The following is a 20,297-nucleotide window of genomic DNA, read 5'->3' as shown; positions in this document are numbered from 1 at the left end:
TACAACAGCTACCTTTAGATCTCTCTCACGATACACTGCATGACGGCTATTTAAAAGCTCCATCATTGGTAATCTTTCATCAGGGACAGTCTGATCCTGACTTGGAAAATTATTTTGAATATGTTTTATACGCATTTTAAAAGGATACATAGACTCAGGTTAAACTCATCTGTACTGTCTTTCTTTTCATAGGAAAATGGGCATTCATTTTTTTACTTGAAATATTCAGGAAAAAAAATGTATGTTACATTGCAGTTAACATCTGGTTCACTTAAGTCATTTTAATTATTTTTTTTTTCATGGTGGTGCTGGTGGATTCGAGGACACAAGCCCATCGGCCTTTTGATCCACTATTCTTTCTCAGGGCAGAAAAACAAATATAACCATATGAGAAAAGCTAAAGCTGCTCTCCTACTTGCACTTTTCATGATCTTATTATGCTCATGTGGATTTTTTCTAAAGAAATGTTAACAGCTTGTGCGTTGTGGGCATAAAGGGGATGCATCTGTCAGAGAGAGCAGGTTTGTATGTGCATGCATACCCTGCGCATACACCGCTTGTTATTAGAAATGCCAAGGGCTCGCTTATAGTGTCAAATAGACTTTGTTGCAATATGTAGAGAGTGAGTATTAAAAGTGAAGAAAGCAGATACAGATTTTTCAGGCCGTGTATGACCCAAATGGTTTGGACTGCTTTCTCAACAGCAGACAAAAAGCAATCATTATTTTAGCACTAGGGCGGATTAGCAAGGCTTACCAGGAATTTTATCACTCTCCCATAATATGCTGCATGGTATTAGCATAATGCAAAAATGATTAGACACCCTTTATCTCCAAATCACATACGGTAACTATGCAATTATTAATAGGAGCTGTCCCAAGTATTCCCAGCTATATGTGGAGCTTACTGTAGCATTTAATAAATAAGATGTTTGTCGAAACCAAGGACAGAATGTGGTTTTAAGACTTACTGCAAAAGAGTAAAACTATTTTGAAGAGCCACTTATGCTCACTGATCTCATTAATCATCATGTTTTTGGTGTTATAGTAGTTTTGTATGAGTTAACAATAATGAATTAAAAAAAATCAATGTAAATCTAAGACAACTGGTTATCTTCATCTTTACCTTACTTTTTAAATTTCTTCATTATTTTCACATCAGATAACGAAAATATATATTTCTATTGCAGGGTTTTTCTTTTTTTTTTCTTCTTTTTTTGCTTTAACACAAACTCTGCTTGTAGTTTGCTTCTGCTTACTTTCAACATTTTCAGGGGGATACTTAAAATAAACCTTAGCAGTCATTTGTATGTCTGTCCACATATTTTCTAGTCATATTGTGACCACGTAAAGCACTTTTATACTACAGTCACATTCACCTTCATTTATACAGTGCTGCTTCTGTTTATACCAAACACCAACCTCTTGTGGGTAAACGTAAGGCTTATGCAGAAGTGCAAATAAATTGCAGTTCACCCCTCATCCTCTAGGGGCTAGCTCCAAAACAGAGTCAATCCCCATAGACTCCCATGTTAAACAGACCAACTTCACAACAGAAATAAACATGTTCAAAGCCTGGGACAAAAAAATCATTTTAGGATTAAAAGGCCAAGTTTACCTTCATGACAACTGTGAGGGAATCTTTTTCTAAATTAATCTGTTTGGATGTTATTTAATCTTGAAATTCGGCATAAATAGGGGCGTGTCCTTTTTTATTGACAGGTATCCAATATCTGTGGCAAGAAGGCAGAGTGTAGCACAACCAAGGTTTTTAGCTTTAGTCTGCCTACCTCTGTTAACTGGTTAGCTACCGTTAGCTCCAGGTTAGCTCAATTAGCTCTTAGCTACAGGTAGCCCCGAGTTTGATAGGTGTCAACCATCCACCCCCACTTTCACAGTCCCTCCCTCAGCTCCACCTCTTTGCCCACCTTGCTGCCAAGATGGCGACAGTGGGAACCGCTCAACAAGCTTCAATTCAGCTTTTCAGAAACCTACAGATGAGGTTCTGTCCATCTTTTATATACAGTCTTTGGTTTATACCAAGTACTGTTTTTATCAATCACACACCCATTTCCTAAAGGAACACATTAGGAGGTAATGTAAAGTTCAATGCCTTGCCAAAGGACACTTCGGCATATTGTCTGGGGAAGCCAGGAATTGATCCACTGACCCTCCAGTAGTTGGACAACTGCACTTCTAAGCTACAGACACCAAACTTTCAACCTTTACAAGAAAATAATGCCAGTGAAGGGAGTCATCTACTGATTGGAAAAGGTTGTTGTTGGTGGTTGTTGTTTGTTGTTGTTGTTGTAAATGTGAGTAACCTGGTGTGTGTTTGGGAGCTGCTATTTATGGCAAGATTATGTATTTATTTATTTACTTACTTACTTGTCTTAATGTTTTCCATTAGTTTTCTACATATGACAGGATGCAGAGTCCCGCTACTGTTTACTCAGTTTATTTTCTGACTTTCAGCTGTTTCTCTGCAATTCTTGCTCTTCCTTGCTTAGCTGAGATTTGCTTAGCTGAGATTTTATGTAGATGGATTTGAAACATAAAAGCTTGATGTGTCAAGTACAATGAAAAAAAAAAAAAAACTGCAGGGTGACTGACAAAAATCATTGTGGTAGCATCAAACGTGTTTGTAAGTGTGAAATGGAGCACAGATAAGCAATCAAAACATGTTAGATGCTTTCTGGACAAATAATTCTCAGAGATGCCATGAAAGGCTCTTATAGCTGAGTAAAGAAATATTGGAAATGACAACATCTATTGAAGGAACACAACTTCATTAGCATGACCTATACTGTCAATGTCACTGTGTTTCTTAATTCCCTTTCCATGTGCTGTGAATTCAGATATAACTGTCCCGATGCCATGAGCATCACTTTCATCACGAGTAAGAGTCTGAGAGATTGTATGGCATCTAAGGACAGTATTATTCCAGAAATCGGAATATAATTGATTATCTATCCCACTAAAAGACATACACACCAACTCATTACCTCCACCTTTTAGCAAAAATTTACCTTTCAGCATCTGTCAGTACAATGGCTGGATCACCAGTTTATCTTTCCTCCTCTGACTAAATCCATCCACCCCTCTAATTGTATAGTTCTTCATTTTTTGGAACAGAAACGTGTTTGCTTGAGAGGTTTTAATGTTGATTTTAATGTGTGGCTTGCTTTTTTTTCCCAGTTGAACTTACACAATGAAAATAGAAGAACACATTCTCAGAAGTGGCCTGAAGGGACAGATGACAGAATCCAGATGCAATAGAAACGTTGCTATTTAATTTTCCACATACGCATAAAGTATGTTAATATTTTGTATGCGAATTGCTGTAACGGTGACGCATATATATCAAGAAAATAAATTAAGTCAATTATCATGGTTCAACAGACAGTGCCGTCTGCTGACAGTTCAAGTTAGCTATGCAAAGAATATTTGCTAGCAGCAACATAACTTACTCATATGGTTTTAGTTATAATATTATTAACATGCTAAAAAGAAAAGCACTCAATAGCCAATGGAGAGTCTAATGCATTGCATATGCAAAGCATTTTGTTTTTCCTTTTTTAAATGGTACATCAAGAAATGATTTCCAATATTTCCTGCACAAATGCCTGTTGCAGTGCACAATATCAGAGTTAAATGTGACGGTGAGCTGACCTTCATTAAAAAAATAAAATTTACATGTTGCCTTTTTGCATCTCGTGTGTGTTCATGATACAGTGACATGATGTCCTGACCAGATGTCACTATAAATGTAAAGCTGAGGATGTCTGAGCTGAAAGATTACAGAGGTTAAAATTACTACAGTGTTTTTGTACCATTGCTAAGCTTAACCAGTAATAGAAAAAAAAAAAAGTTTCCTGGCATGTTTTGTAAAACTACCTATAAGGAAGGAAATAACTACACTGAAAGAAATAATGACAGAAAATTGATGTATAATGGGACATCAGGAAGAGCCAGAACAAGACACACAGACACAGACGGGAAGGATTTCAGACAGATGACCAAGATGAATGTGGCCAAGGTTTATACAACACGTTTGAATATGGATCTGCAGACTGATTCGTGTCACTATTGGGGTATTTGAGAATATGGATCAGTGCAGGCTGGAGGACTATTTGGTAACCAACTGTAATGCAATTACCATGACACTCCAATATATTGCTGCAATTAAAGCAGAAATATTGGTATAGTCAGGAAAAGGACGGAAGTCAATTTTAATCAAGACAGAAATCTAAACGGTGCAGGCTTGTCTGACGTGTGTAACTCTGACAAATTGTGTGACAGTTTTCACGGACACAAGTCTAAAGATGTGAAAACAGCTCATTTAAGAGTTATTCAGCAGGACTGACGTTTCATATGGCAGGACTATTTTCTAGTGGTACAAACTGTCACAGATGTCAATTTTTTCAATCGCAAAACGCATGATTCATGATGAAAGGAAGTCTGTGCTGGACACACACAAGACAACTCCTATGAAGATAAAACTGACCTTAAATGGAAGACTGTGGAGATGAGGTATAAACAACAGGCCGTGGTCAGAATTAACCACACAGATGTTGAATGAAAAGAAAAACTGTGTGTGTGTGTGTGTGTAAGGAAAAAAAGTGAGATACAGAAAAAGGAGCATGACTAGCTTAGATAAGAAAGCACCGATTCAAAAGGATTTGCCAAAAATCTGTGAACCAAAGCTCATATAAATGTTTTTACAATGCTAAAAATATTGCATACAGCCCATGTTAAAAATACTATAAGTCTGCCATAACAGGATAATATCACCACTATTAGTATTATGACTACTAGTATAGCCAGTGATAAAAATCTTCATCATAAAGCCTGTGATTATAATTTAGATATTTAACCTGTGAAATTTTGATGTGTTCAAATGACTATTTTGTGCAAATCAGTATTCTTAAAAAGACTTAAAAAATTGATATATCGATCTATTTTAACATTAGAAAACAACTGTTTAATATGACCTGCAAGCACTGCATTTCATTTTATATATTGCTTTATCTTTTAGTCTTGCAAAAACAACAATATGAGGTAAACACACTTCATGGCTCTTTATTACAGATACTAAATTATTAATTTAAAAAATGTATACCAAAATATAAACTAAGTGTGTAGCAGCACTGCTCATCTTCTAATAAGTCCATGTTTTCTTTAGACAACCACCAGGAGGGCCCCCTTAATATTAGAAATGAAATAAATGATAAATGAATATGTAAATACATTATGTGGCTCAATGAATTAAAGTTATTTTAATAAAAGAGATTATGTTGCCTTACGAAATGCTATTGTGTCCAGCTGGAGTCTTCAGTGGATGCTTAGTTATGTCTGTTTTGATTCATCCCACAAATTATTGTATTCCCTTCTAAGACCCTTTGGTACTTGTGGAAAATAAAATGTACTGTGTTTGTTTGTCTGTATGCTAGCATTTTTTAATGCATACTATTCTCCAAAATTCATGTATCTTTAATGGGGAAGCTAAGGGCTGTGGCTGTTACTTTGCAAATGAAACGAAAACATATTTCAGTTCAATGCTAGCCTTATGTTGCCACGTTTCTCGAGCTCAAGATCGCTGGTTTGATCTCCAAACTTCCTCAGCTCACAAGTTGAGGTGTCCTTGGGCAAAATACTGAACCCACTTGGGCATTAAAGTGTTCCTCACTTGTAAGGTGTGTTGCATAACCCCCTCTGCTAAATGAATGTAGTGTATGAGTACTACTTAAGATGTTAAAAAAGAAGAAGAATAAAACAAGAAAAATGATTTTACCTTAGTTCATACTCAGGTTCCCAGGTGGCTTTGAGGAAGTTTTACTGCTTACAGTTTTCATCTGGCATGAAAGAAGTGGAAGGAGGGTGATCGTGTTTCACAGTGGGAGTTGAAATGAAGCTATCAGAGTGGTGAAGTTAGTTTTCCACAAACAGTTTCTGTTTTGCACCCAGCCCTCACACACAGAGAAACTCCCCATTTTCTTGACCTTGCCCTAAGCTCCTCAGGAAGATTGTCTCATGTGTGCAAGACTCTTACGGATCTGGCTGTCACACTGCAAGTTGGTGTCTTTTTCTGTATGTCCTTCATTTCTCCCATGGGCTTTTCCACATGCAGCTTTTATTCAAAATAGCAAAGCTGATTTTGTTGGTTTCTAACAAAAAAACAATAAAAAAAAAAACAAAAAAACAGACAGATTAAAAAAAAAAGAGATTTAAGTGTCCCCTCTGCATCCATTTCTTTCCTTCTTTTTTAAACATGTTTTCGACTTTCTGCTTGAAAAACAAGCTAAAACCACACTTTTTTCATGGGTCAGCCTAATATATATGCTCACTCAAATATATCTCTAGATAGAATGTACCATGTTATTATTTATTGATTTAGAAAAGGAGCGACAGAGATAGTGCGAGCGCCTGAGTGTGTCCAAATTCTGTGTCTAATCCCGTACTGTGGCAAACCCCCAGTGGCCCGTCTTCTCCTCTAGGCCTAAATGAAACAGGTGAGGAACCGTAACCTCTTGGGGCTGGCCTCACATCTCACTGGTGCCCACACTTAAATTGGCTTCTTCTCCTGCTGTTTCACATCAGTAATTACCCTCCCCAACCCCTGCCAAGAACAGGAGAAATGAATGTAGACAAACAAAAAGAACGCCTGAGGGCCAGAGTCAGAGCACTTTGCACCCACTTGTTCAAACTAAGTATAAAGGAATGGAAATTGGGATGTACGGTGTACCATATCCGTCTGTAAAAGATTTGCTTACATAAGCAGTCACACACAAACAAGGCTGCTTTTTTTTTTTTTTTTTGGTTTTATTACTATCAATGCCCCGCTGTTTTACATGCCAGCCATATTTCTTTGTGTCCACTGTATTCATGCTACAAGCAGAAGACTTTCAAATATCAATGATGCTGCAGATAAGACGAATAAATCTTGAGAGTGGCTGCATCACAACATGCATCACTTCTGATATGTTATATACAAATGATGGTTAGGGAAATATGTCTGATGTTAATCATTTCATCCTTTTATACATGTACATCACAAAACTGCCCCAACCACAGCAATCTTTAAAAGAAGCTAAATTCAGTTTTATTTATTTGTTTTATTTTGTTTTAGTTTTTACTGCAACCTGATTATAATCTTGTGATGCTTTCTGAATGTGGCAGGGTGATTTTATCCAACATTGTGGGGTATATCTTCCCTCACACTCACAGCAGTCATCGCTGTGAGAGTTGTCAGATAGTTAATCTTGTCACCTTCACTTACGTTAGAAAATCTCATTTAAACTTATTTATTTTTCTGTCCTTCTACATAATTTGTTATGAGATGGTTGTTATATAGATGGTTTCTTCTATTTTTTAAGCTTTTATTTTAATGCTGACCTTGTCAGACACTCAATAAAAAAATATGTTTTTCTTTTTGCTTCAGCTGCACTATAATGACCTTATGCAGGTTCACCCTTAATACATGTTAATTTTTTTTATTATTATTTAATACTCTTTCCAGGGGGAAACATTTTGACAATTTATTGAAGCAGATCAGGGGCACTCTTTTAAATAGCCATTTGATTAGTTGTGCTTTATAACTAGGCTTCTTCAGCTTTGAGTAGATGTGGATGTTTGTGACAAATTTGGAGACATTCCCTCAAGGCATTCCTGAGACATGTTGTTGTGAGAATGGGATAGATGGACAACCTGGACACACAATGCCTCCAGCCATGGTCACCACTAGCATGGCAAAAAAAAAAGATAGGATTTTAACAAAAGTAGTATATTTCTTGTTATTCCAGTTGAACACCTATGATTGATCGTTTGAGAAATCTTCATGGCATCCAACAGTGTCTTGGACATACTTGTTCTTTCTCTAAAAGAAGTAGCAGTTGTCTTTTTTGAGCTCCTTTCTACAAGCTGTTATTTTAGGAAATGAGCATGAAAGCATTTGTTTCTTTGGAGCTGTCAGGAGGGCAAAATGTGAGTTACCATCCATGCCCCATGTCAGAACAAACCAAGTAAGGAGCACATGATGACTCGTGTCCTTGTGCTTTAGACTGTCAACACATTCGTTTGTCTCCTGGCTACCCATTTTCTACCTTCAGAGTCCCATTAACTTGAATGAGGCATGTATAAAGGGCCTCCGCCTATGCTGACACCGACACCCTGTCAAAGGCTCCAAGATTACCTTTGTTATCTGTCTGTCTGTGAAAGACCTCATGGAGTGCACGTTAAGTAAAGAAAAAAATGCTAAAAATAGGCAACTGACACAAGACACATAGGTTTGAGAAATTTATAACTCAAGAAAAAAAAATACTAAAATGTGTTGAGGTTATTCACATCTGAGCTGCTCTCATAAATAATCAGGTTATAAAACCTGCTGTGCGGTACTAAACAGCCCAGGCTGTAAAGATTAACACGATTTAAACATATCCTACAAGATTGGGTTGTGGAGTATTAGATCACACAGGAATTCTTGGTTTGTTTTACTTTGCTGTTACAAATTTATGTGTCTCGACAGTCTGTTGGGGAAAAGGAAGACCTCTTGTCATTTTAATACTGCAGTCATAAACGCTAGGGAGGAGGATGGTAATTACTGGGATTCAAAAACAACTCATGTACACAAACTCTAACTAGGCCCATGATACCCTAAGACATGTAAACAAACAGCACAGCTGGAGGTAAATTCTTTCTGCTCCCTCACTTTCAAATTTTAGTTTATATCTCTTGCCTGAAACAATGACAACGAGCCAGATAATCGTGTTTTAATCTGCTTTGTGTCCTGATATCAGCAGATAATGATTTTGATATTCATGGATGTGTTGCGCAGACAAAGGCCCACTAAATCAGGTTTGCCCCCCCCCCCCCGTCTCAAAGTACATCATTGTGAGCTTGAAAAAGCTTGAAGGGAGAATCTGTCAGGGTTTGAGGAGAGGGGGTGGTGGTGTGTGTGTGGTGTGTGTGTGTGTGTGTGTGTGGGGGGGGGGGTGCTACAGTAGTAGCGGTTTAAAAGTTCCCATCCAAGCTGAAAGCCAGCCGAATACCTGCCGGCTTCCAGCCCAGTTCCATTCCAGTTCCAGCCAGCTGCCTTCCAACTTCCAGCCGCCAGAGAGGCCCCCTCCTTCTCCTGGGAGTGTCGATGTTTTAATCAAACTCCACCCATTCCTTGTAATATAGGGTAGACCCAGAAGATGGCGCTTCTCTCACAGACTTCTCATCGCCCGTAGTCTGTCAGATTTTATCTGAATTTACACTGACCGGCAGAGGCGCCACTCAAAGCACCTCTGATGGCCAGTCACAATTCATAAAAATGCATAAAACTTAATACATAATCATCGTTTGACGTGGAATGTGAAATTGTAACATGCTTGTGCGCTGCCAATTGTTTTATTCAGAAATGAATGCTAGTAGGTTAATAAAACCTTTTAAATACTGGATCACAGCCCCTAGCTCTATTCTCAATAGGATGTATTTATCATACTGATTAATCTTTTAATATTAGCATTATTAACATAGACAAATCAGATTTGGATCAAGCAACACAGAATCTGTTTGAGGTAGCTAGGAAGGGTTATTTTATTCTCATATTATTTATTTCACCTCCATAAGAAGACAGGGCGACAGATAAAAGCCCCACGCAGGATCGGAGATAATTTCTTCCACTTCAATGTGTCTAATCGCGGGGGGACATCCAACACTCGCTGTGCTGAGACTTCCTGCTCGCCGGGAATCCCGATTACGTCACCCCTCCAGGTGGGCTATTCCCCGACACGCTCTGATTACCATTCCAAAAGGTACTGTATGCAGCCCCCAACTTGAACATGCACCTTCTTCAACATTCGCACTTGCTCCAGAAAATTACCATCTCTTAGGCTCCTCCACCACCACTTTGACTGTGGATTGATACGTAAATGAGCCGCAATGAGGCAGCTGAACAAGTGACCCAGTTTTGTTACCACTTGCCTATTTTATTATTGTGTATTTTTGTAATAACATGTAAATTCACTGCATAGGAACCAACTAGTCTACTGAATTTTGTGTGACAACACTAACAGAACTGTTTTGACAATGCAACAATTACAAAACTGCGGCTCATTTACTTATCAATCCATAGTCAAAGTGGTGGTGGAGGAGCCTTGGAGATGGTAATTTTATGGAGCAAGTGCGAATGTTGAGGAATTTAGCCTTTGTTCAAGTTGTGGGCTGCATATATGCAGCCCACAACTTGGTATACCTTTCAGAATAAACAGAACAAGACACACCAAACCAGGAGCTAAGACCACGAAGTTCAGCATCATGCTTATCTATCTTTGGCGTTTTTACACCAACATTTTTATACACTGGATAATGATAATAATTATCGATTAAAGTCACGGATAAAACTGCTGTTGTTAAAACACACCCATCTCTTACAAAATCTAAAATGTAAAACAAAAAAAACGACAAACAAAAAATCTGGATCACTGTAGAAATATCTTTATTCATTGCTGATCATCTGGCCATTGAAGCGTTTTTATTTGGAATTGGGAACAAATATTTTCCACCCTGTTATATTCTGTTCCACTCTGTTATGTTCCATTCCACCCTGTTAGTAAGGTGTTTTTTAATTTTTTTTTTTTTTTACTAAAAACATTGAGGACTGTGAACCTTGTTGCACCATATTAGGAAGTGAGGAACATTAAATTGATTTTGCTTTTCTGTTCCCAGGTCAAAAGGAATGTAATTATCTCTCATTTGAAATACTTGATTATGCTTTCCTTTGTGGAAACAGAAACGTGATAATCTCTCACTTGAAAGCAAGCTGGGCGTACAATAGTGTGATGACGATGAAAACTCACATGACCAATGCTCAATAAAGGGTACATGAAAATGTGAGAAATGGTCAAAAGCACAAATACCGTTTGTGGTGAGTGAAACTATACAGCACAGTCCACAAGGCTCTTTTCAAGCACACTCCTCCCCCCAAGGAGTATGCTTGAACAGCTAACGGCAGGTAATGGCTGTGTTTACAAATGTAAAGGTGCTAATTGTTGGCCATTGAATTGTTAATTTCAAACCGGGCAGCCTTTTGGTTGTACTCTGGGCATGGTAGAGGGATAAGAAATCTCTGGGTTTTCTAGTGTTAAACACTGGAAGCGCCGCCAGCGGTCTTTTGATGACCGCCAGTCACGCTACCATGCTTATAGTGTATTAAAAACTAAACGCTGAACCTGGTATTTTAGGACTTTTATTATATAGTTGTTGTCTATAGTTTTACCTGCTTACTTGTTTGGAAAAGTAAACACATCAATATTTACGAGCAGTTTAGCACGTCTAAACTTCCACAGAGCCGCTCAGGGAGACTCTTTCTCAGCCAAACTGTCGTATATAACAAGGCTACGGACTTGTAATAAATGCCCGCCCTACTCTGCTTCTGATTGGCTGTAAGATCACAAACCCTGTGTGCTGATAGGCTGCTGGTTCCTGTCATTCCTACCAGCCTTTGCGCATGTGCCTGCTTCAGACAGCGGGCAGGCAGCTGTCCCACCACTGAGACACAGCTGTATGACGTTTTATCACGTTTTATCACTAGATCGCTATGAATAAAATCCAGGGACACTTCATTTCACAGTATAAACCATTTATTTACTTATCTACTTAGGATAATAGCACTTTGAGGCCTAATTCAGAATATAGGTTGGGCTGGGTCCGGACTTTTGTGATCCCTGCTTTACACATTATCAGTATTATGTTATTTTTACCTGCCGATATTACGTTATGATTTTGTCAATATTCAGTTATGCAGCAGCTGTATCAACCCCCACTGTGAATAACTTACGTTGCAGTCAAATGACCGCTGGCAGCGCTCCTCGGGATGTTTAGAAAGCTCGCTGCTAGTGACATTCACCACTTAGCCGACTTGAGGAGGTTGTGCTTTGCCTCATAACACCATTAGCTACACATGTTGGCTTTTTTGATACATTTATTTGACGCCATTTTCAAATCAAATCATTTTTTAAATGTTGGCAAAAATGCAACAAATGAGCGACACAGCTCATTATAAACTGTTTAGAGAGCAGCAAGATCAAATCACTGCTCCTCCCCGTGGACAAAAGAGGGATTGCAGCTGTTTTTTTACTTGGGCTGCTTAGGGGCAGAGCCTCGCTGACGACGTCATTGCGGGGGATTACATTACCCCCGCAGACCTGTGAAGGGTCGGCCAAGGATCAGTCAAGGACCAGTCAAGGACCAGTCAAGAGCCAGTCAAGGACCCATCATGGAAACAGGGGAACTTTTAAACCGCTACTACTGTATGCCAATTTGAGCCATCCAAGCTCTACAATCTGCCCATCCAGATTGCTCTTTGGACCCATTTGCCTTTAAACTGGGAAATATTTCAGGTGACGGTGAAAGACTGGGTTTTTTGGTGTCCAAAATTCTGAAGCATGTATGACTATGGGGAGAAAGAAAAAAAGGCAAAAGAAAAAAAGGCAAAAATACATATTTCACACTGCTAAATTTGTTCAAGTTTCCCAAATAATGAGAAAACCCAATGCCAAGGTTGGAATATGAGTGTTTACTAAGACTTTCTTTTTTTTTGTTTTTTTTTTTTACTATAAAATAACTTGATTTTTGCACTCTTCCAAAAATTACTAATGTAACACAATAATACATTAGTAATGTTTTCCTACACACCTCTGTAGCTCATCATGAATGGACATCCTATATTGCAAGATAGGGCGGCCTTAAGCTGTCACAACCAGAACAGACCTGTGTAAATTAGTTACAGTACTGAAAAAGTTGTGCTTCATTGGCTCTAGTAGGTGCAAATTTTAGCTGTCATGGTTCCATTACTTAACATGACTTAAAGCTGTTCCTGTGCCTCTCATAGAAACAAAGTTCACATTATTACAGATCAGTGAGAACTGACCATCACTGCACACCATCTCTCAAATTTACCAACACATTGAGCTTAAAACATAACAAAGGTGTTGTTGTGCTTTGTCATCCGCAGGTATGATCAAGTGGTAACTTCTTCTGTAGGTCAGGCAACACTGAATATACATTCCCATTTACTTCGAACTCATCTCTGAAGAAAAGGACTAATCTAAAAAAATAAACAACTAATAAAATAAAATACAAATCCTACACAGGCCATGTTTTCACAATTAACTGGCTTAACATCGAAGGCTGGGTAATCATAAAAAGATAAACTTCAAATATCTTTTCAGAAACAAATTCCTGCCTGTAATGCTAATGAGTAATATATTCCCCATCAATTTTCATGTTTCTTTAAAAATAATACAAATGGGATCTTATTAGAGCAATACACCCACAAAAGCTTTTTAAATCAATAAAGCTGTTGCTACAATCAATTTAATAAAAAAGAAAAAGCTTTCTTAATTTCACTCTTGTTTATCAGAAGGAAGAAAAAAAATGTGCATGTGTATTTCTAGAGTCGCTTTAATGTGGTCTGTTGTGCGCTGTTAAACTGCCAAGTGCTTGAGATGATACGAAAAGCACGTTTTACAGAGAGGAGCACACATTCACGTTGAGCTGTGATTCTTTATGCTAATAGATGATTCATATATACAACACAGTGAGATGTATGGGGTGTTTGCAGGAGTGGTGACATAACATTATGTTTACAAGAAGCCTGCAACACCTGAATGATCAGTTCTATAAATATCATGGTTAGGCTACAGCATGGTAAAGCTATTATATAGGATGCCTGTCTGTATATTATATTATATACATATATATACATATATATATATATATATATATATATATATGAAATAACAAAATCTGAACCTTTCAGTTAAAAAGACCCCTGCCTGCTATGCTGAATCCAACACATCTGCTTTAGCAGCAGGCTCTCACCTCAGCCAGTTGTCATTTGTAAACAGTCTCAGGGAGCATGTGGTGGCGAGCCTGTTGCCTGGGTTACAGCCTGCTGCAGAAGTTCAGGCCCACCAGGCTCATTAGTGATGCCAAGGTTGTACACATACTAGCCATGAGCTTTCAGCGTATCCTCTTCCCTAAGGAAAGGCTTGAAGGCAAATCTAAGTGGAGCTAGACCAAACCCTGTTCACACACACTCAAGGAGGCACCCCTATCTTCTGTCAGTGGCCATCATGTACCAACAAGGACCTTAGTCTTTTGTGTATGAATCACAGAATGCCACTCTTCCCTCGCCCGTCTAATTTTTGCTCGTAGGGAAGCAAAAAATGATTTATTGTGGTCAGTTCCTCTGTCTCTTTGTTTCCTAATGACAGGCATAAAATCTCACAGTACCCTCTCCTGATAATCCTTTACAAAGTAAAGCACCCCTCTTACACAGTCATTCAGGAGGGAGTTTGACTTCACAATGGGGTCTTTTGTCATGAAAAGCAAAATGACAACAATAGGCTAAATGAGTTAAGTTACACACCGCGCTGTAGTCAGATAGAACATCCTCCCACTCCTGCTCATCCACTCCTACCCATAGCTACATCTCCCCCTCCACCGGCAGTAAATGATTCTGCCAAGATGAACGGCTTGCAGGGAGGGAACAGACCACTTAGGTCATACTTCAAGTATTTTATCTGGCAGAAGAAAATTAAATGGTGGACAGTCTATTATTTCAGTCCAGATAGAGCTTTTCTGTAAATTTCAAACATGATTTAAAGCATTATATATTTATAGCTGCCTCAAGAAATAAGAATGGTTAATTTTAGAGAAAGGTAAAAACATGTGTTTGCACTTGATATAGTTACACATGGGCAGGATTCGACTATCTTTTTTATTCCTCTTTCTGTTGTTTGGTGAAAACACCGAAATGATGATCAGATATGGTGCTTTAAATTGAGAGAACTACCAGAAAATGTTATACTGCCTCATGATTTACAGTAATAATACTGCCTTTTATGGCAGACATCTGTAAATCAAACTATTTCTGACCTAAGTTTCATTCACACTTACATTCCCAATCAATGTAATGTCCTCCAGTAAGAAGTCTTGCATGTTTAAACCAGGTCCTAAAACCATAACTACTGTCTGTGTCAGCAGACTCCCAGACTTGCCCAGTGATGCCTGTACAACACTTTCTCCATCTCTTTTCTCACTGCAGCACAGGAGCAGACAAGGTCCTCCATCACCCTGACTTAGGTAGGACGGCTGGATCTATGAGCTGCAACGGGTTTGGTGGTGGGGTGGGTATAGCTGAAAGCCAGGCCAGACACATCTCCCTTTAGATCAATCACATTTCCCCTTTCTGTCCTTGAACCTCCCTCTCCTTCTGATGGCTCTGTTCTCCTTGTCCTATTTAACAGTATACAGAAGCACAGAATTTTACATATATATATATATATATATATATATATATATATATATACATATATATACATCTTTTTTGCTGTTACTGTATAAGTTTAATCTAATGTTGAGGGAGCTATTAGTCAGATTTTTACAGAAAATGCGTAAAAGTGTATCGAGTCACACACATCTGCATGAACATAAAGGCGAACATGTCTGCTGTCAAGGGTTGCATCAGCAGCGCCGTGTGATCATTGTTGTGTCGAAACACTTCACTTTGGCACTGCCACTCCAGATCCAAGGAGCCATAAAGCATGCCTGTCTGCCTCAAAACACCCATCCATCCACAAACACTCGACACTACCTGAACCCTCTGATCTTTTACAGACACCATGTGTGGGTAGCTGGGCTTACAACGATAGTGTGGCAGCAGTAGATAATACAACACACACAAATGGGAGTCATATTTTGGCATGCATGATTCTTTTCAATAAGTGGAGGTGAGTGATGCAGTGAGCATGGTTATTGTGACATAAAATCTGACATCTATTTTTAGGAGACTTGTTAACCAAGGTCTGAATTTTAGGTATTTTTGATACAATTCACTTCTGTTGCATATATATGCCAACTGAAAAAGGTTTTCTAGATGAGCTTCAGTTGGCCAGGTCACATTTAGCAATGCTGTGTGCTCAAAATATCAGAACGCCATTCAGACAAGGTAAATGCAGTCAAAAAGTATCAGAGTGGCACACGGGTCACAAAGAGGTTAAACTACTTTAAGGCAACGAGGCAGATGTTCAGGACAGTTACAAATACCTAGGGGTCCCTCAGGCAAATGACAACCATTTAGAGGCTGCATGGATATCAGTCACAACTAAATACCCACATAGAGTAAGGCAGGACCTGAAGAGTCAGTTGAATGGAAAGAACAAAGTCTAGGCCATTATTTAGCAAGCCCTGCTTGTTATAAGATACACAGCTGGTATTATACTGACCAAAGGAGGAGATGAAGACAAGAAATCTGACAACGCATGAAAAGTTTCACCCCAAATCCAGTGTTTAATCAGAATTATTTTCCTAAGTGCATTGATATCCACGTCTCCTAAATGCCGTTACTGTAGATGTAGCAATCCAAAGTAACAGCAACATCAAGAAGAGGGAACATGGGACGTTTAAAACATTTCCAGAAGTTGAAAAGATGGGGAAAGTGAAAATTAATGTGTTGGCAGTGTTTGTGCACTCAGGTCTGTGACCTCAATAAAACTGTGTGGTTCCAGCGGCAAAAAAACCTTGTATGAAACTGTTGGGGGCTGCCTCAGATGTTCTTTGTCCAAGATAACATGTAATAACCATGTTATTGTAATTTAAGGTTGGTGAATTATTTATGATACATATGTTCATAGAAAACAATGGAGGCAAAACTCAGAGCTTCACTTTTGAAAGGTGTTTCCTGCATATCATATTTCTAAGCCTCAGAAAACCCTTATCGTACTAATGTGGTCTTGTGGTTTATGCACCAACTGCATTTCCCTTGTTTAAGGACTTGTACTTGCTCAAATCAGTTATCTTTTTAATGCCATTTAAAGGATTTTTAAGATAAAACTTAGAAAACATTTTTATTATTTATTTAAAAATGTATTAGGATTATTCACCACAGCCACAATTATAACAATTTATTACTTTCTTTATTCATTTTCTTCAGCTGCATTAAATTTAGTATATTTTGCTCAATCTGTAATATATAAAAATATGTAAAATCATATTTTGAAACAATAGATTTATATTAATTTAGTTTCACAGACTTGCAGAATAAATTAAACATCTGAGGAAAAGGGAACGTGTCCACTCAGTAGATAAAACATAAAAGTCCTTCTCTGCATGTTGTACAAATAGCCCACTGTATAGTAGTTATAATAATCTTTTTCTCATATCTTTGTACTAAAAGAATTTGGTTGTGCAGACATAGTTTAAAGGTTCTGCTCACTATTTTTAGTCCATCAAGTTAAGGTGTGGGTAACCTTTTTTTTTCTTTTTTTTTTTTTTTTAGAAAATCTAAATCCAAATTGAATAATTTGTTAATTATGTATATGTTCATTCCGCTCTAAATGAATTCTGGTCGTTCCCTCGTTCTATCGTGATGACGTTTCGTTATTCTGTCTCCCTTCTCCTCCTCAGCTGACCAAAGTCAGGTAGTATGCTGGTATCGAGCTGCTACAAAACTAGAATCAAAATCAGAGTGAAAATGGTTGTTATTATGTGGTCTTCCATGTCGTAGATGAAACGAAAAGACGCAGGAATTAGAGTTTGTTTTCCTCCGATAGACGTAAATACTTCATGTCCTCCCCCTGTCCAAAACAGCTCGTAACCGTGGCCAGTCTCTATAGAGTGAAGCATGTGTATCATGGGGGACAGAAACAAACACTGGGAAATGAACATATTTTCCATCTGGAAAAAGGCATGAAAATGAGTCAAATGTCGGAGAGAACATGAACGCTGACAGATAAAATGCTGACAGGCCTAGCTTTTATCTGTTGCTACCTTTTGGTAAAATTCCTGAGTCCCATTGATTGAGCACTGGTCATCCAGGTCAGAGCCCTGAACTGGCAGCCACAGAGGCTACCCAAGCATTGAGCCAGCCAGGTTGAAATTGATCCTAGCTCTCTCCTGAATCAAATAGTGCCCAAATCCTCTGTGCCATGAGGCAGCAGATACAATCTTCTGTTTGACCCCAGTGCTAAATGAGACAAAGGAACAAAGAAGCAAAGAAAGACAGAAAAGATGGAAAGCATGGCACTTTCTGTCTAAAAAGTATAACTTGCAGGACTCACACATCATTTAATAGACCTACAGCATCAATAAAAACATGGGTGACTCAAATTAACCAAAAAATGCTAAACTACATAAAAATGACTAATCAATTTACTCTAGTACAATTAACAGCGGATTGCATTTCTTTATTATCCTAATTAAGACAAAAGCCTGAAGGTTGCAGCATAGTTGGCTGTCAGTCTGAACAAAAGGCCACAGAAACCGTGAAATGACAAATCAGAAACTGTGGAGGAGGAATTGTGAACATGCATGAAAGCAATTCAGTTCTAAGGCAAACGGCTTGTTTCAAACCTCCAATATGCTCTACGCTGCTAAACACAAGTGACTGTTCAGCAAATCTGCACTGTGTGGAAATAGAGCACATGCGACAGTCTGCAGTCAGTCACTCACTGTGGGACGGGCGTTGATGCCATTGTTTAGGAGGTAGAGCTTTCATATGCATTATATCATTTTGAAGTAGCAATTTAAGAAAATATGTGAAAGAAACATTATTACATGATAAGTGCATTAAAGTAGATTAGAGGACAGACATGATTTATTTAAATTATTATTATTATTATTTAAAACTTCTAAACTAAAATGAATCCTTTTCAAATATTTAATGTTTTGGAAAAAGTTTGATGAAAATCCTGTGATCTATAGAGGGCAGATATAGTGAGATATATATTTGTTGCTGACTATTTTTCAATCGGTCTGGATTTAATAGGCAACCTCTTGTTTCATGGCATCATTTGCTTGAATAGTCATTATATGAAACAACTGTCCGAAATCTAGAATTAAACAAAAACACAAACAACAGAAAAAAAAGAGTGAGAATTAAACAAGATTTTTCTCTGTAATTAGTTCTTAAACCATATATGTAATTTGTTCACACCCTTAAATATGCATGGAAGCATCCCATGCATTAAATTTAAGTACCACCCCTACACGCAGCAAGATGGAAATATGAGTCATTAGCATTTTCACATAAAAGTAAACACCATTATGAAGTGCCTTCTTTAATAAGCCCCAAAGTCATAAGGAGGACGTTATGTGTACTCTTCAAACCATGCACTTTTAACCAGGTATATTCATGTCTGAGTCGAACATATGAAAGTGTCTTTTTTTTTTTCCTGCTCCACTTTCAGCTATGATCAGCCTATAACATGAAAAATGGAACGGAATTGCTTGCCACTGGCCAGCAGGGCTGAAGAAGCATCAACAGGCTTCCTGGATGGGGATTGTAGTCAACTATTTAGAGTGTTAAAACAAACCCATCATAGTAAGGACCACAATGAAAATGCAATCATTAGGTAGTACATCTTTAACCATGTATTCATATTTTCATGTTACATAAGGTCAGCGCCAACATGTTTTTGATGAGAATATATATATTTTATGGGGGAGCACGACGACAGTCTTGTCCTCGGCTTTGATCCTTGTTTATGACTGAAAGCTTGCTTTTAAGACTTAAAATGTTTTGAATGAAAATGTCTCGGGAAGCCGACATCGCAGTTGCAGTGCAAAAAAAGCTTGTTTTGATCAATGATAAACATCATTCAAAGATTAGTTAGCACTTCTGTGAGGACACCCATTCTTTAAACTTGATTTCCCATCCGAAGAGCAGTACTTAAGCTGCCAGGCAATGTGTTTATTTAATTATGGGATTGCGGGTTAGAGCTCAGGTCATTTCTCAGCCTCATCTATTTTACAAATACTTTGGATATGAGACAGTGCTACTATAATATTAAAGGGGAAAAAAAGGCGAAAGCACCAGTGAAGAAGAACTGTTACAGGAGCTGGGGTGTACGGTGATTAGGTAACCATGGGGATATCCCAGCACAATACTTGAATAATTCTGAAGGCATGATTTCAAAGACCGACACTCCTTTAATGACAACAGTTTCAGTAACTATGATTACTTTTAGAGGCGACCTAAAGCTTATTTAAGCTACAGTTATACATAAATAATAAAAAATGTGGGAACCTCACTGGTTTGTACTTTGATGTCTGTTTTTCTTGATTTCTAATTACAAACTAAACAATAGGAACACATCTCCCCCCCTTACTACAACTTCGAATCCCACACATAGAGGCATTAGCACAAGGAAAAGAAAATGATTTTACCTGCACTTTTTAAATTTTTTAATTTATGATGCAGCAAGCTGAAAAACTAAGCAGCACAAAAGAAATGTTTTATAATCTCTGAAG

The 20,297-nt window shown here is 38.0% G+C and overlaps 1 protein-coding gene across 3 annotated transcripts in view; it reads right to left on the bottom strand.

Moving 5' to 3' along the window:
* ctnna2 (catenin (cadherin-associated protein), alpha 2) overlaps nt 1-20,297 on the bottom strand; it is a 316,827-nt gene that overhangs the window by 160,813 nt on the left and 135,717 nt on the right. The window contains exon 1 of one of the 3 annotated variants that reach the window (XM_041982886.1): nt 5,794-6,156. The exons of the other annotated variants lie outside the window; for them this stretch is intronic. The gene's annotated coding sequence lies outside the window, so the exon portion shown is untranslated. Of the gene's footprint in view, nt 1-5,793; nt 6,157-20,297 lie in introns of those variants that run through there. 3 annotated transcript variants of the gene reach the window in all.

The sequence above is a fragment of the Melanotaenia boesemani genome, chromosome 4 (assembly GCF_017639745.1).
Source record: "Melanotaenia boesemani isolate fMelBoe1 chromosome 4, fMelBoe1.pri, whole genome shotgun sequence".
NCBI classification, from domain to species: domain Eukaryota; kingdom Metazoa; phylum Chordata; class Actinopteri; order Atheriniformes; family Melanotaeniidae; genus Melanotaenia; species Melanotaenia boesemani.
Note: the sequence above shows the minus strand (reverse complement) of the source record. Positions and strands in the feature narration are given on the sequence as shown.